Source organism: Lathamus discolor, chromosome 1 (assembly GCF_037157495.1).
Source record: "Lathamus discolor isolate bLatDis1 chromosome 1, bLatDis1.hap1, whole genome shotgun sequence".
NCBI classification, from domain to species: domain Eukaryota; kingdom Metazoa; phylum Chordata; class Aves; order Psittaciformes; family Psittacidae; genus Lathamus; species Lathamus discolor.
Genome location: NC_088884.1, coordinates 74,526,453 through 74,543,576, shown reverse-complemented (window position 1 = coordinate 74,543,576; position 17,124 = coordinate 74,526,453). Strand labels below are relative to the sequence as shown.

General features: G+C 40.4%; 1 protein-coding gene across 4 annotated transcripts in view; it reads left to right on the top strand.

Moving 5' to 3' along the window:
• Positions 1-17,124, top strand: part of TBXAS1 (thromboxane A synthase 1) — a 228,641-nt gene that overhangs the window by 163,855 nt on the left and 47,662 nt on the right. The window lies entirely within an intron of this gene.

Genomic DNA, 17,124 nt, shown 5'->3' with positions numbered 1-17,124 from the left:
GGTCAATTTTATAAGTCTTTGTAAGGACATAGAAGTCTTTCTTACAAACCATAAACTGCAGAGTTTTGTTTTATATGTTCATACTATTTTTTTTCTTCAGCAGCGGAATATATGTGTATGCTTCAAAAGAAAAAAAAACAAATCACAATGTCTAATTCTCTTATGCTATGTTCACATTACTTCCTCTTCACTATCTGTATTTACTAAGGGCATTTATGTTTCCTAGATAACTGTTGAAAATACTTGGTATATCTGGCAGACCGTGCAGCAGGCATTCTTCCACCCTACACTTTGCACAAGTTGTTAGTTATGCGAATTCAGATCAAGGGTCTTTTTCTATTCATGAATGCTTTTATAATGGATCATGAAGCTGACAGGAATAAAATGACACCAGGCATGGCTGTCTTGCAGATTTTAGCTGCTGGATTTGCAGGCTGAAAGCCTTTACTATACATTTTTGGAAGTTTCATGCTTTTTATGCATTCCATCCTCTGTGTTGTACTTACAGAACAAGAAAAGAGTTGTATAATTTGCTGCTTTGCTGGTAATAGAAAGTTCTCGACTATGCAACATGTGCCCATGCAAAAGCTAATGCTTCCCTTCTCCTGCTTGTACAAACAGAAACCCCAGGATTTGTGTATACAGAAAAGGTCTTATTTTGTCTTGCATTATGAGATTCTGAGCATGGTGGCTCTCTGGATAAGATTTATTTTGCTCTGAAGGTGCAGATGAATGACAGCAGTCAAGGTTAGGACTGTTCAGTCTGATCCATAGAGCTTTTATTGGTGCATACTTCATACCTCTGGTGTGAATTAACTCAATACAATGAAACCGTTCATGCATTATGTTCTAACCTATAGGGCTTGGGTTATCTGCTTAAGTTATTAGCTCTACAACACTCCAGCTGGAGCACATTTACTTATTTCATTCAGGTACATCAGGCCTAATTATGCCTTTGTATCTGGGTAGTTCAAGTGACTTTCTTAAGGCCTGCAAAGATGTGAAGGTGCAACTTGGCCTGCAATATGTGCAATTTAGTGCTCAACACTGATGGCAGAGTTGCACATGGAAACTCCTGCTATGCAGCCCCAAGGGAAATACAGTTCATCTACTCGCCAGTTCCTGGAAACTGCCAGCCTAAGAAAGCAAAGTGAAATTGCTGGGGGAGGTATCCGATATGATAGGTACATGATGCATTTGGATGTGTTTGTAGATGGGGATATGAATTAATAAACTTTTCCATGTAAGTGCATAGAAAGCTGACTCCAAGCAGTTGTTAACTGGACAACTGCTTGCAGACATTTAACATGGGAAGACCATGTATACAGCTGTGCCTATGTCAACAAGCAGCGTGCTCCTGTAGACACATATTTGCTATCTAGTTACTGGGTGCAGACTACACACGTTAGGGGTTAGGGTTTATTTTGGATTAGTTTGAGTTTGGCCCTGTGTACCAAATTGCCCCTAGCAGTTGGGCCAGTTGGTTTAGTTCCTGTTAAAGGAGCCCTTGCAGTACACTTGACAACCGCAGTGTGAACCAGTGCAAGACTCTTGCATGTGAGTGCATTCGTGATCTAAACTAGAGAACTAAATGGAGCCTATGTTGTATATAGTCTGTCTGAGCTATCACTCACTATTAGTATCATTTCCACAATAATCTGATTCAAGCTTGTGATGCTTGATTGTCTTGGTTTTCTAACAGGAATATTTTGCCAATAATTTCAGCTTTTGCACTATCTGGGAGAGGTTGTAGAGCTAGGGACTCTTGTGGCAGAGAAACTAAAACTTGGTGTAGGGAGACTGCACTCAAATGAAATGAATTATTTTTTCAAGTCAGCACTGTACACAGTCTGTGCGGTGCCTCAACCGAAACTGGTGGCATCATCCCAAACCATGCTGTCCCATGTCATATATTCATTGGAAGTACCATTTAAATCACTTCCCCATACTTTACTAGTTTTCAGGTTTAGCTTTAGAAGATGCATATATGGCTGTATAGCCATAGAGAAGAGGGAGAGAAATATAGTTATTCATCTGCTGTCCTTGATACCAGGAAATTCATAGCTCTAATCTGTGCAGGCCCATCCTTCATAAGATTTCCTATCATAAACAGCTCATGATCTGAGTGGAGATAATGCACTACTCAAGGAACCCATCCCAGAATAAGGAAAAAGGTGCAGCAGTTCCGTCCCCTTAGTGACTGTAATTAACCACTTTTAGCCTAGAAAATGAGATCTATGGGAACGGTTTGCAAGTTATGGGAGCAGAAGCTATTTTAACACTGGGTATATATAGATGCTCTGTTCAGTTGTCATGCAAGGGAGAGGAAGGGAGGGGGCATAGCAGCTACAGACTCACAGTTAGTTATAAAGTCAGTTGCTAAGAAATTTGATTAGGTTATTGCTTGTACGCAACACATCAGCTTTGCTTTTGTCAAGGTGCTTTGAAATTTTCATAAAGGAAGGGCTTTGGAAGGCCAAAATGTGGAGCATGGTACAGTTAGGTTGTTATGACAGGGGGTAGAAGACTGCTTTGATTTGCAGATATACAACTGTTAAACACAGTACCCTCTCCACCAAATTTATACTCAGGCAATTATAACTACAAAATGCTCTCCACCATGTCCCCCTTCCTTCCTCCAACCATTTTAGTTGTCTCATGCAACATTTTTTATTGCCCTGGTCTGTGGTGTAGAGCTGTGGTCTGATTTTACAGCAGCTGCTATGTATCATCCCAGAGATGGCTGTACTTTGGTGGTGAACAGAGTGATATATACACTCATTTACTAAAGTTTATAAAGACATGTGAGAGCCATCTGAGAAAAGATGCTATAAAGGACAGGCACAGTTCCAGGTATTTTGGCACACCAGTTAAAACTCCAAAGCACAGTGACCTTAAAGACAGCAAGGTTGGTCCATCTGGGTGCACAGAAGGATTTTGGTAGCTCTGGGTGTTGTACTTAAGGATACCCCAGAATTTGCTCTGATCTTCATCTGTCTGGCTTGCACAGTAGCTGCCTTAGCAGAATGGGACAACAAAAATAGGAAGGAGACAGCCAAGGCACTGGTGTGATAGAGATCTCTGTGCTAGCTTGGCACAAGCTGCTGCAGTGTGGTGCAGAAATGCAAGGTTAGTGCTGGACATGGTCTAGCCCCTGTGCTGTGCCAGGAGCTGGAAGCCCAGAGGAGAGGCACATCTGACTGACCATGCTGTACTGCTGTGTTGTGTCCAGCCACGTTTGTCTCAAAGCTGTCTTGGGAGACCTCTCTACCTCTCTCCACCTCTGAATACACTGTAGAGATGGCACTTGCAGGTAATTGTCCTTAGAGAACAGGGCCTGGAGCTAGTAATGGATTTGTCATCTCTTTGCTTTGTTTGTTTGTTTTTTAGCTCAGGACCTTCCTCATCTGTTCACTAAAGGACTTTTTAGGTCTTCTCTTGTCTGATGTGTGGAGGCTTGATGATATCTCTTTCCCTGAAAGTGAGATGAGGCATCTGGTCCATTTCAAACTCTGACAAGCAGGGGAAACCTCTATCCTTGGTTATCGTAGAGGGCAGGACACACAGGTTGTTGCCCTCCTCTCCTCTGTCTGGGTTTTTGGAATGTAAAATAATGGAGTGCACAGCTTTTCATCATCCTTGGGGAGGCAGAGAGACAGGGTACTGAGTGTGACGACTGTCTTACTGTCACTACACTCTGCATCTTCCCATTCTACCTGTGAATTCCTGTGTCTGTTCCAACTGCACTGGGAAAGACAAGTTTGAACATAATTCCTCTAACAAACAAATTGAAATAAAAAATGTAGAGACTCTGTACCTCTTTGTGAATCCCTTGGGGGTGTAGTATGTGCCCTGTGAAGGGCCATGCACTGAAAACAAGACGCACCTATTTGCTGGATGTTAAGCCTGCTTTGATACCATGAAGACAAAATAAACGAGATGAAAAGACAGTTAAATGTGCGCTAGTGGGGGCAGAACGCCTACATCTGTGTGTACGTAAGAGAGTATTACATTTTGCAGAGACCACAGATCTGTTTCCAGGACAGCAGAGAGGGGTCAGATCTTCAGAAGGTTGTAAACTGGCACGTGTTTGGTATTAGTACAGGTCTGATAATACGTATCAGTGGAGAAGCTAGCCTGGTATATACAGGTAAAAGAGGGTGGGGAGGGGGAGAAGGTTGCTATTTCAGGACCAAATTATTTTCATGGCATTTGTGGCTAACCTCCCCTAAACTGTTAGAGGTTATACAGTTGTGAAAGAGATGTTTTATCTGCATTAACCAAGTGACAAGCAATACGTCCATGGTCTTTGCCCTTTCCATTTCAGTAAAAAATGATCCCTGCATGAAGTTTTTAAAGAGCCTTTCAGAAGACATGCATTTATGAACAGTTTTTGCACTTGTGACTGATTATTTTGTTGAAAAGCGAGTTGATTTTTATTTGTGTGCATGTGTGCTTAGCAAAAGCATAGCAAATGTGCAGCATACATTCGTTCTGAGTAGATGGACACTTGCTCCTGAGTGCCACTGCACTCCGTGCTGCTGTATGTGTTTTCTCCGAAGCCACAGTGCTTAAAGCATGCAAAATTGCTGCGTTTTCCACACTGGGGATTCCCATAACATGAAGCCTCTCTTTCTTACCTCTCCCCATTTGACTATTTAAATGTCTTCCTCCTCTCAAGCCTGAGTCATTCACAATTATAAATTATATTTTGTTGTTTTATGGGACTGCAGTTTTACACAGGAAGAGCAATGGCACAAAATAGATTGCAAAAACATAAATGGTCAAGTTAACTTCTCATAAGGAGTTATTTATTGCCCTTAGGTGAAACATGGGAAGTGTTGCGAAGTAAACAGATCAGGTTAAACCACTGAAATGAGGTAATTTTCTTGAGAGGGAAAACAAGTACATTTTGGGGCAGCAAAGGAGGGCATAAGAGGTATAAGAATGAACTGCTCTGTCTCCATGTAATACAGAATACTTGAAGGTGCTGACTGTAGAGACATCTGGAGCCAGAAGCACCCTGAATTCTAATTGCAGCTTCAGGAATAATTTACTGCACATTCTCCCTAATAGACCATCATGTCTTGCATTAACAAATGGGAAGACTTGGTACTTACAAGTTTTGGGTTTTAGCTTATAATTACATAAACCTCTCATTACTTAAAGCACGACAAGGAAAAGTTGCGTTAAAGGCCTAGTGCTAGTTACAGAGCCTGAGATTTGTTGCTGCACTGATACATAAGGCTGCAAGGGCTTCACGCTAGCCAGAAGAGATCTGGTGAAGGACAGAGTAGCAGTTCTCTCCTCCTTGTTGCTCATGCCTAGGAATACTTTCAGAACCCCTGACAAAGGTGCAGGAAAGCACAGGAGTCAGGACTAGTAAATAAATAGATGAAAGGGCAGCTATTACTGTAAAACATCAGTAGAGACTGCAAGACCAAGCAGGTTTTCCATTCTGCTTCTGGAATGCCATGTTACAGCCCTTATTTATCACTGCTTGATATGACACTCAATATTAGTGTGGAGGGGAATGAAGAGCAGTATAAGCCCCAGCATGTGTCTACTCCATCAAATTTTCCTACCCACACAATGCACCCAACTATTCAGTGCTGGTGTGACTTACCAACATTTTCACCACTGGCCAGAGATTTTAGCAGAAATCTTCTGTTCTCATAAATACTTTCTGTTACTCTAAGGCCCAGGAATATTTTCAATATGTCTGATTGAAAATGTTGACGAGACTATGTTTCAACTGTATTCTTTCATGTCAATGATATTGAATGATGCCAGCCCAAAGTAATTTCAGTCCATAGTTTCATTTATGAAAAGGTTCAGTTTAATTCTATTTTAACTGCGGTGTGTGGTCATTTGTGAATGGGCTGGGTTGACCTGTACTGAAACATAAGCTCCTCCTTTATGATTTATGGCCTTGGTACTGTAATTTATCAGACATACCAGGTGTGGCAGTTGCTCATCTGGGGTAACTTGGCACTTGATCATTGACTTGAGTGGAGTTATACTCTTTTGCACTGGCTTATGATTCTGTCCTTTGCACTGAAGAGCTCCTTCACTAATATCTCTGCAGTCTAATAGAGATATCTTACTGTAAAAAGGTTCTGCCAGTTCAAAATTTTCCCTTCCCATGAAATTCCCAGAGACCAGTGAGAGGTAGGACCATTTTTATGGCATCTCTGTACCTGATTGAGTAAGACTTTTAAGCTGTTTATGCAGAGAATCTCTGTGGCAGCACAGACTGCAAAAATGAGAGGTGAAAGTTAGAGACATGGCATTGTCAGGGAATTACCACAACAATTTGCCTGAGTTTCATGCAGTATCTCAAGGCACTATGCTCTCAGAAGCTTGCAACTTCAGAGACTAAGCTTCACTAAGCAAATACTGCTGACGGTGGAGGCTTGCATTTATCAAGGGAGACTAAATTGTAAATAGTTTGCAGAAAAAGTCCACAGAAGAGAGCTGCTCTTACACATGCATACACGTACATGCACAAAACATACAAAACAGTAAGCACAACCACTATTGTATGGTGTTGCTGTTTATTCTGTTGAAGGAAATGAACTTCTTTGATTTATTTTCTTAAGAAGGTGTTGCAGAGCCTCACATCATTCACAAGTTTCAGCTGTCAGCAGTCAGTTTTGTTAAGAAATAAAAAGATGCTTTTTAAACATGTAGAGGCTAAATGCTGTTTGGTTATATTTCTGCAGTTCTTCATACAATTGCTCGGTGTCTGAAATCAGTTAATTATCTTTGTCTCATGGTGCTCCTGTACATATAGGTTAAAGGTTGCTGAGTTAGGTTAAGACAATAAATCCTTCCCTGCATTTCCTCCCTTCTGTTAGTATCTACTTAGAATCTACTGATTGGAATGCAGGTGATTGGAATGCAGGTTTTGGACTCATGAGACCCAAAGTCACTTTTCTTGGGAAGAAATTATTTTGGTTCCAAACTCTTCCTACTTTCAACCACTGAAGGAACTCAGACTCAGGGCTTTGGTCTCTTTACTGAATTATGTCTCTGCTGTAGAAGAAGAGGTAGCCAGAGAAAGCTCTTGAGCTCAAGGCCTCCTCATGTTCACCCACTTTGCCACAAGCCTGTTCCCAAGATTCAAAGACTGAGGGGAAGCACCCAGGGGAAAAGCTTAGGCTCAGTTTGCTCACTGTGCAAACTTTAGGTATCTCTTTGCACGGTTTGCCTTCTGTCCCAGGCACCCTCAGGCACCAGCCGGAGTTGTTCTGAAGGGCTTTCTGGGAGATTGCTGTTGATTGCTCTTGTTTTACAGAAGCTGTAGTTTGTAGTCAGCCACAGTCATCCTTTAGCAGAAGCATTGGCAAGCAGGAAAAGTGCAAACAGCCATGAGCCACATAAGGGCAATTCTTTTTGCTTAGCATGTATCTGTAGTTCTTATGCCATATCTATAAGTGTCTGCTCTCTACAGGTACCTCTAAAAGAGATAAGCACTTCCTGGAGAGTCGAATTATTTATAATACAGAAAGAGTTGAGTTGATCAGCTGGTAAGTCCAGGGTATCTCTTAGGAATGTTTTATCTTTGCTTTTTTGAAAGTCTACTGTTAGCTTAGATGGGCAAAATAAATGTTTTAAAACCCAGTGGTATCTTGGCATTGTCCCCTTCCTTGATTTTTTTCCAAGAACTCTACCAAAAAGACAATGTGGATATGAAAGAAACCTTATTTCTTTCCAGGAGAAATGCTTTCAGCAGCTGAAAACTAGTGATTCTATGTGGCCTGGAATGAGGTGTTGCTGAAATGATTAATGTGCCCATATTTCAAGGAACTTTCTGTTGTTGTTGACATTGCAGGGTTCATTTACCACTCTTCACTAAAATAGGGGAAAAAAAAGAAAAAGACTTTTATTTTTCCATTTGTTCGGTTCAAGCTTATCAGTCCCTTGCTCATGAAGACTAATTTATCTTTTGCTTGCAATGTCATATGTTGCTCAGTGACTCTGCCTTATTGCTATTCTTGAGCAAAACTGAGTCTTAGGTAATGTATGCTAGACAGATACTCGTTTTCACCCCTGAATTTTCCTGGTATTTTGCCATCCTCATAATAATTGACCCACTATCACTGCTACAAGGTTCATGTTAAAGAATAATTTTTTCTAGTGACATGGAACATTTAATGGTGAAGATGTTAATAATACAGTACTTTAAATGTGATTAGGCAGATTTTATTTTTTTTTTTCAAGAGAAAGTAAAGGGAAGAATGTGTTTTCCCTGTCTTTTTATTCCTTCCCCTCTTCCATCTGAGGTTTTTATGGAGGAAAGAGCATTATTTGCTTTTAATGCAGAGAAAAACATCGCTGCTGAGGAAGATACTGGTTGTAGTTTTCTTCAGGATTTATATCTCAGCATCTCCTGTGTATGACTCTGGAAATTATATGGCAATCAATGTGCTTCCCCAAGGAACAGAGAAAAACAAATACATACAAATATCAATGCTTAATCAGTGCTAACTACCAGCCCAGTGTCAACTTTTTATCTACAGAGAAGGAACATTTTTGCAGGTTCTAGGTAGACTTGGTAGAACAGTTTTTGCACTGGGCAGTCCAGCCTTGCAGAAGTGAGTAAGTAGATAATCTCAAACTACAGTAAATAGCACCATCCCCCTCCACAGCTTTGTGAGGGACATACTGTTACCAGTCTAGCCAGAGATGTTACATATGGCAGGAAGAGAGGTGCACATGGCACAAATTACCAGGAACAGGGATTCCCTTTGTGGGTGTAAGTGCCTGATCCTTGGATGGCAGTCTGTCTAGTATCCAGAAATTTCTAATGTGTGAAGTAGAGGTCAAGTCCAGAAAGGTATTATACTTATATAAATAGGTTTTTTTCATGGAAATCAGGCACCACAAAGTTTTCCATAAGGTATGTGCTACTGAATTGTAAATACCCAGCAGTGAAGGGGAGGACAGCCAGCCAAAAGTACAACCTCAGATGCAAGAAATTAGAGGAACCAAGCCATCTGGCCCTGAAAGACCTTACAAATGAGAAAGAGTGGCCTTGGACATCTGTGTCAGGACCTTACGCTGTGGCTTAGTGTTAACACCAATAACATTCGTCAGGCAGAAACTTGTCTCCTGGGGAATATTAAACAACTAAACGAAGAAACATTTTCAAGATCTTTCTTTGTTAGCATCCATTTGGAATGAGATCGCTTCATGTCCCCAGACTGACAGGCAGATTCTTCAGGGAATGAAAATGCTGGTCCAACCCTGATATCCTCATCCACTGTGTGGATCTCCACTGATATGTCTACTTCTGAGGTGCCTTCAAGACTAGGGATAATATTTTGCTTTAATAGCACTTTCCCTGGTCAGGACAATAGCAGCTCTTAAGATGTGTGAAAACATCTCAAGTATCACCTTCTTGGTAAGGACTTTTCACAAGCAGAAGAAGATAAGTATTGGGGAACAGCTTATAAAACAAAAGCAAGTAACAAATTTGCGTGCACACGCTTACGTCTGCACATGAGAGAGAGGAGGAGGCAGAGAATGAATCGTGGCTGAAGAAAAGAAGGTCTTTCATCTGAAAGTTCAACACAGATTCCTGAATTGCACATCTTATATGCATAAGGTGCAAAATCTCAGCTGAGGAGAACACATGCCTAATTTGTTAAGAAACAGCAAATCCCCACCAGCAACCAAGAAGAAATTAAACTTGTATTCATCATATTCATAGCTTAAAATTATCTTAGCTTGTATGAATGTGAGGTCAAAATGGAATTTTTCCTCCAGCTATGTACATAAATTCGGTAGCATTAATAGGAAGTAACCAGTCCATTTATTTGTCAATAAGCATTCAAAGTGAAGGCTGAATGAGCCTGTGCCAGAAGGAATGGAAACTACTTTGCATTTCATGATTATGTAAAGCAGATCTTGGTAGAATGAACTTCTTGTGACCTTCCCCCCCCCCCCCCCTTTTTTCTTTTCCCTTCTCTACCACCCTGGCAGCACATATGTATTTAAATAATTTCCATTTCTAACAATGTGTTTGTGTGTTACTTTTAATCAGTGTGAGATGCTTTTGCGTTGTTTGTCCTGCTTTGTCTTATGCTTCTGATTTTGTGTGGAAAGAAAGAAAAAGTGGTATTTCTGGGATTTCTGGAGCACTTGCTCTAGAAATTTAGTGGTCTTCCAGTGATGTGAATGAATATTTCCTTACTTAACCATGTAGCAAGACTGGTGCAGAGGGAGTAGTCAGGAAAACACAAAGAAAAGTAGGAAATGCATGCTACTTGAGGACTGTTCCATTTCACACCAGTTCATAGATTTTACTGTCTTGAAGAACTGATTGATACCAATTTGTCACTAGTATTGCCAACTCATTTGATGTCTGGTTTTCAAAAGACACTGTGGATCTTTTCCAAAATCAAATCCTTTAAAGCAACCTTAAAGCAAACTTATACCTCAGTGTAGCTAGCCACACTTTGAATATTTTGGTCAGTGTCCTAAAATGGGAAGTGGGGTGGTCAGAAGTAGAATTTCACTGCTGTGGCAGCTGTTGAGATAGGCATTTGGGGCCTCAGTCAGGGGAGTCTTGAGATCTTTTATACACTAGAAATGCCAGGAGCTTTCATGGATGTGACTGTTGGTTTCTGGCTGACACTGAGTGGATAAATATGTGCCTGGATGGGTGAAGACTCGTTTAATAATTGGTACCAAATTCTACAGTATCCTTAGTCAGGTATCAGATGTAATGAGACTGAAAACTCAGTTACTTTCTCAGACCTAGGAATTATCGTTCCTGGCTACCACTGAGGCATAGTGCATTAGGGCACATTATGCAAGCAGAAGCATTCACTCTTTCATACTGTTGGCTCAGTATTTTGCATCTGTATGAAATCTGTGCTTTCGGAATTCAGAAAAATGTTGATTTTAGTATTTTATATATAAAACGTTTTGGTTTTAAATGTGTCTTAAAAATGAGTTTCAGGAAAGTTTCTGTTAATAAGTGGGAGAAAACAGGCGCATAATGTTTTTTTCTGTTTTGTATTTTTTTTTTTTTTTTTAAAGGTTAAGACACCCTCAGGTCAAAAGAAGGAATGTGTTAAAATGTTTGACCTTCTGGTGCAATAGGTATTTTGAATAAACTTTAGTATCTTTCTCAGTATTCCTAGTTACACTTCAAATCTAAAGGAAAAATGAGGAAGAAGTGAAACAGTTCTGAACATCAGGCAATTATCTGCAGCCCCTTGCTGCTGTTGTAGATTTAAATGAAGGAACAAGGAAGTAACAAGATGTCAGAGAGCCACTGTATTGTGAGCTGGAACAAAACAGTTTTAAGAGCTCTTGCTTCTTGGAATTTGTTTTCAAGATGCATCAAGTTTATATGCAGTCAGGGTAAGATATGAAGATTTTGCACAGTCAGGAATGAAGATTTAATAGCCTGATAAGTAGAGAACCTTACAGATAATTTCAAGGTGTTAATCTAACCTTGCTGTGCCTTTAATCTTTTGGCATTCTGGAGAATGTAAAAAACAAAAGCTGACTGTTTTAATATCATAGAGTAGTCATGGAGAAAAAATTTCCTCCAGCAGAGAGGCCTTAAATAAATTATTACTTTTTTCTTTTTTTTTCCATGATGGCAAAAAATAACTGTAAGATGGATTTAAAGGGAAGTGAATTTACTAAATGTCCTGCATCTTTCTCTCTCGCTAATTAGTAACAGTCAAACGCTCTTGTTCTGTAGACAGTGACTACAAAGAAAAGGATAAAGAACTTGGGAAAGACTCTAGAGCTGAAATAATTAGGCAATTTATCATTTGGGGTAATTGGACTTGTGCAAAGCAGCATTATTTACCGCAGGTTTCCATTTCTTCTAACTGGGTGTGAAAAATACAGCTGCATTGATTGGGAAATGCTCTCAGTGTTTTTTCCAGTATGCTTTGTGCCAGGGACGTTCAGTTCAAAGTGTGGTGTTCCTCCCAGTGATTTCTTTTCCCTCCGTGATCTTCAGAAGCAGCCTTCAGCTTCTAAAACCTCAAACCAAAATTAGATTAAAGTGCCCAATATGGGGTCAGAAATGGGAGGAAAAGAGAGAGGGGTTTCCACTGGGGAATTTTCACTTAACAAATGAAAGCCTTTGCTTTGTTTCAAAGGAAAAATTGCCAAGTGGAGGCACATCTTAATCACATCAGTAGCCAGCTGAGATGTTTATGCTAATTTCCAAAGGTATGTAAGTATAGGAATCAGGGGGTCCAAAACTCCTGCCTCTGTGATGTGAAAAGCAGAAGCATTTAAGCACCACCAGCAGATAGCTTGGATGTTGTTTCAGTGTAAGGGGAGAGAGAGGAAGTAGTCACGAGGGGTTTACTTGAATTTCACTTCACAGTTTGCAGGGACCGTGAATACCCTTTTACCCAGAGGTGAGTTTTCGCACCATTTTTCCAAGGAGGAAAGCCCAGCTACCCCTTTGTGGTTGGTCAGATTATGGCACTCTCCCAGCTTTGTGCTGTTGCTCTCCACTCTTGAAGATTACACCTTCACAAGCAGCTTTGCTTGTGATAGACACTCTGGAAAGTCTCAAACTCCCTGGATTTCACCACCAAAGCCCCTGGTACGTGGTGAGCCCACGGCTGACTTTCTGCCAGACTCCAGGGGTGGCCTTGGGTGTCAAATCCCACTCCAGCATATGTGGCTTTGCACTGTAGGTATTCTGCGGTGCTGGTCCCTCAGTGCTCAGGTACATGTCCCTGGGCTTTGGGGTGATGAAATCAAGTAGTGGGAGAAATTGTTATTTAAAAGCAATCTTGCTCTACTTGCCCTGTACAAACCAGCCAGAGGAGATCCCTGCTGGGAGGAGAAGTGAGGGGGGAATAAGGTGATGTTTAAAGGCATTTTACTCCCTGCCTGTGAGTAATTCACAAATATGCACTGCTGAGCTGTCATAAGTGGGTGCTGCAAAAGAGCTTTTAAGTTGCACAGCTTGACACCAGTTGCATGCTTGTCTTCAGCTAGTGTCACAGGTTGTAGGTTTTTCCCCCAGTGGTTTGTTATTTTAAAACATTTGTATGTGTTTGATACCTTCTTTAATAAGAAAGTCATGACTACCAGCAATTTCCCATGGAGATACAAGGAGCAAGAAGTAGTAGGTTGTTACCTAAAATACTGCCTGTAGTCTGAGCAAGCTCAATGTGAGATAAAATGCACAATTTAGATGCAGACTGGGAGTGCTTGGTCCCCCGCCAAAGGAATGTGCAAACTCCAGTACTGAAAGGCGTACCTCTGCGGATGTGGCCACTGAGAAAGAGTCCAACATTTGTCAGTTTTTGTGCCATATCATAATTTGTTGGCTGTTTACATTGATTACCTGGGACAGAGCAGTCAGCTGAAATTTCAGGGCCTTTCTATTGTTTGGCTTAGAGCTAGGATCCAAATATCTTTGAAATGACCCTACTTATTTACAAGGAACGCGGAAACTCTTTTTGCTTATCCCAGCAGGCTCCTGTGCTTGCAGCTCTGCGGAGAGGCATGGATGGTGGCAGTCCCTTGCCAAGCTGGGTTTGCCATGCTTCTGAGGCGATGCCTGGTGCTTCCTCATCTCCTCCTTTGTTTAACTTTTCTGATCCTTTTCCTTCTTTCCTAAGCACATGGGTCTGTGCAGAGAACTACTGTGCCCACAGATGCTTTGCACATTAACCTTGCTTGTCATTTTGCATTGTGACAGTCACATATGTGACTTTGCACAGGGGCTGTAATCCTCCTTACTTGATTCTGTAATGGAGCTTATCTGTTTCTTATATTTATTCAGAGGGACAAGCGGTTGCTTTACCTACAGGTTTCAACAATGTTTAACCAGATTAGTTATTGTCAGGCAAATTACTTTTCTTTAGGTCTGGTAGTCCAACACTTGAGCACAGTCGACTTCTACCAGTGGGAGAAACATACCATCCGTTTTCTAAATATTTTAGGTTATTTTAGCACTTTTAGTGTGATAACACCTGAATGATACATAAATGCCAACCTCTAAATATACCTACAAGGCTTGTAATATTAATGATCCTATTTTTTCAGGGAGAGGCACAGTGAATTTGAAAGTTTTGGCATGGGAAATAGAGAAGTCATCAAGTAGTATTTGCATGTTCTGGCTAACTTGTATCCCACAACATAGTCTTCGTAAAATCTATTTGGTGTTTCTCCTGTGGGTTTAAGTGAAAATAACAGTGATTTTCATCAGAGATCCGCATCACTGAAGTCAATAGGTCTACTGGTGTGCACAGATTAAAGTATGTGTACGGATCACCCTTGGGCAGACATGCAAATTATGTTTTTGCCAGTGTTTGAGTAGTCCCTACAAAGCACACTCCATTCGGGAGTGGGAAGGAGGGAGGAATGAGGTATTGTCTTATGCAATTGTCTATGTAATTTTTTTAATCATAGATTTTAAGTTTAGAAGTTGGTTACTGTGCAGTCTGATCTTGTGTACAACAAAGGGCATAGGACTTCACTGAATTAATTCTGTTTAAATTAGTATATCTGTTAAAAAAAAACCCCACAAACCCTCCCAGTTGTTTTAATTAGAGAGCACAAAATGTCTTTCCTGGCTTTGAAAATGAGGGATCCCAAGAAGAACAAGTGAAACAAAATGCTTTAGTAATCTTTTTCAATTATTCTTTAACACTGTTGCAAGTTTTGCTGTTCTAGAAATGTTAGGTAAAACTGTCTTTAACCTGTTGTCTTCATAGGCTTGTGGAACCTTCTACCTTTTATGTTAATTAGACACATAAATCCTACAAACAGTAACCAGGGTAACTGCAAGCCAAAAGCCTGATTCCCAATTTATGTTTATGCCCTCTTTCACCACTCCTGTGGTGGGGATGGACTGTCAAGGTGTGTGTACATCACCCTTATACTTTATCTGCAGCAGTATTATCATCACCTCATTCCTGAGTGATACTATCTTGTTAACATATAAACAAGCACTTACAACTACGGTAAGGCCTGTTCATGCTGCCATAGTAGGACCTTACTGAGAATAGGGCTCCATAGACACATCTCTTGTTCTTACAATCCAGTTATTTAAAGACAAGGAGCACTACTCATCTCACTGACAAGAAGCACAAAGCAAACCCAGTAATTCAGAAAAGGGTAAGAGAAAGAAAAGACAAAGCATGACATACTCCATTAAGTTTATTTCTTTATGAGTGGGAAGAACATGGATGTTTTTGTTGTGCTGTGTACTGACTTTGACGTAAGATGTAGCCTGTGCAAAACTACAGATTTTCTTATAGAAGTTAGAGTGGAAGCAAGTTAAAAAAAAAATAAATCTGTTCACACCACCATTTTCTATATTCTCTGTTGGACTGAAGTTGGAAGCCTCTGATATAAGAATGCAGATAATTTCATTACATTTTGGATTTTACTGGAGTGTAAGTTCAGCTTGTAGTGACATAGAGATGCCTGTCATTTACGATATCTGCAAAGACTTGACTCAAAACCTTGGGAGGGTGTTGCTTTGGTTCACATCCTAAGTGAGATCAGTGCTGTGCTTTCGTAAGCAAGACGCTGCTGTTGCTGGGCTCAGGGTTAGTGTTGTACACTCAGCCCCAGAGGACCAGCTGCTCTGCTGTAAATTGGGGCTGGTACTGAGGGGGAGTGAGAGACACAGTAAACACGCCGAGTAGCCGTAAATGACAAGAGGATATGATATGTAACATTAACCAGGCTCAGTGTTTGTTTAGGTTGTAGAATGGGCCTTTAAATCAATCTTTTATTATCAGTGGAGCCTTAGCAGTGCACTTAAATGGAGAAGAACACAAGGACATAGAGACTTGGTGCAAAGTGAACATCCTGCTTACTTTCCTTGCTCCAATTTTACAAGAAAAAACACAGCTAGATCCAGGTTATACCATTCAGGTATGAACTTCCTCCATGTTGGGCTCTGATTTCATCCCCACTTCTGCCACAAGGATTCATTTTGCCACCAGTCCTGACATCCTGCATAAATATAGCTGGGAATGTCATGCAAGGAGTCTTCCTGCTTCTTCCCTTACCTTTCTGGCATCAGTGAATTTACCACAGTTTTATCTCTCCTGCAGTTAATTACCCTTCTCCTAAATAAAGATTAGGTTTGTTTCCAGTTTGAATTTATTGCCCTCAGGTTTGCCTGAATTTCCATCACTCTTGGAGGGCTGTATAAAAGACTCTTTGCACAGGAAAAGTATTTTTTCCTCATTGTGAGACTATAGAGACTATAATTGTAAACTGCAGTGATATTAGCTGTTAGTGTTTTCTTGTGTTAAAAGTCGAGGTTTCTGAAAGTATTTTTTTGTTTGTTTCTTTCTTTTACTTTTTTTTTCTTCTTTTTTCAGCAGTTGGGCAGTGTTTGTGCTTGTTTTCAGAGGTTAACCTATGGGGTTTTAACATCCTTTGGAAAACGTAGATAAACGTAGATGGGATAGCGTATTCTAAAAGCCATTTCCACCAGCATGAAATCTCACCAAGCTTATCTCACAGACCTGGTTTTGCTCAGTGTGCCCTTCTTTCAAGTGTTGTAGTTGCTGGAAGAGTTAAGTGTTTTTAAGTGTTGTTAGATCTTTGTGTCAGTGTATAATTCTCGTATTTCTATAGTTCTATAAATACACAAAAAGAAATTAGATGGGAAATGTTATCACAAGTAAAGGTTTTGTTTTGTAGGAAAACAATGTTACCAGATCTCTTAACTCCCACCAAGTCGAAACTAATTGCTGGAATGGTTGTTTGAAACTGCATTGAGTTCTGAATACTGCCTTTCATATTTTTAGCATTTCAGATTAAAGATGTAATAATTTTGATCCCACTAACACTCAGACTTTGCAGAAAAGTGTTGTAGCCACTAGCCAGTCGCTGTACGTAGGCAGCTATGCAATTTCTAAGCAGCTCACTGGCAAACGCTACCAAGCCCTCATGTGCATCTCTGTGCATCTAAATATATGTATACTTACATGTCTGTCAGCATTGGTCTATGCAATAGGATGGTAATTATAGACCAGGTCATTCTTGGTAGAAGATTTTTTTGAAAAAGGTCTTGGGAGAACTTTGTTTTTCAAGCCAGTGATGGAGAGCAAGGGTTTAATTTCAGTGTGTTATCCAAAAGGTACAACTCTT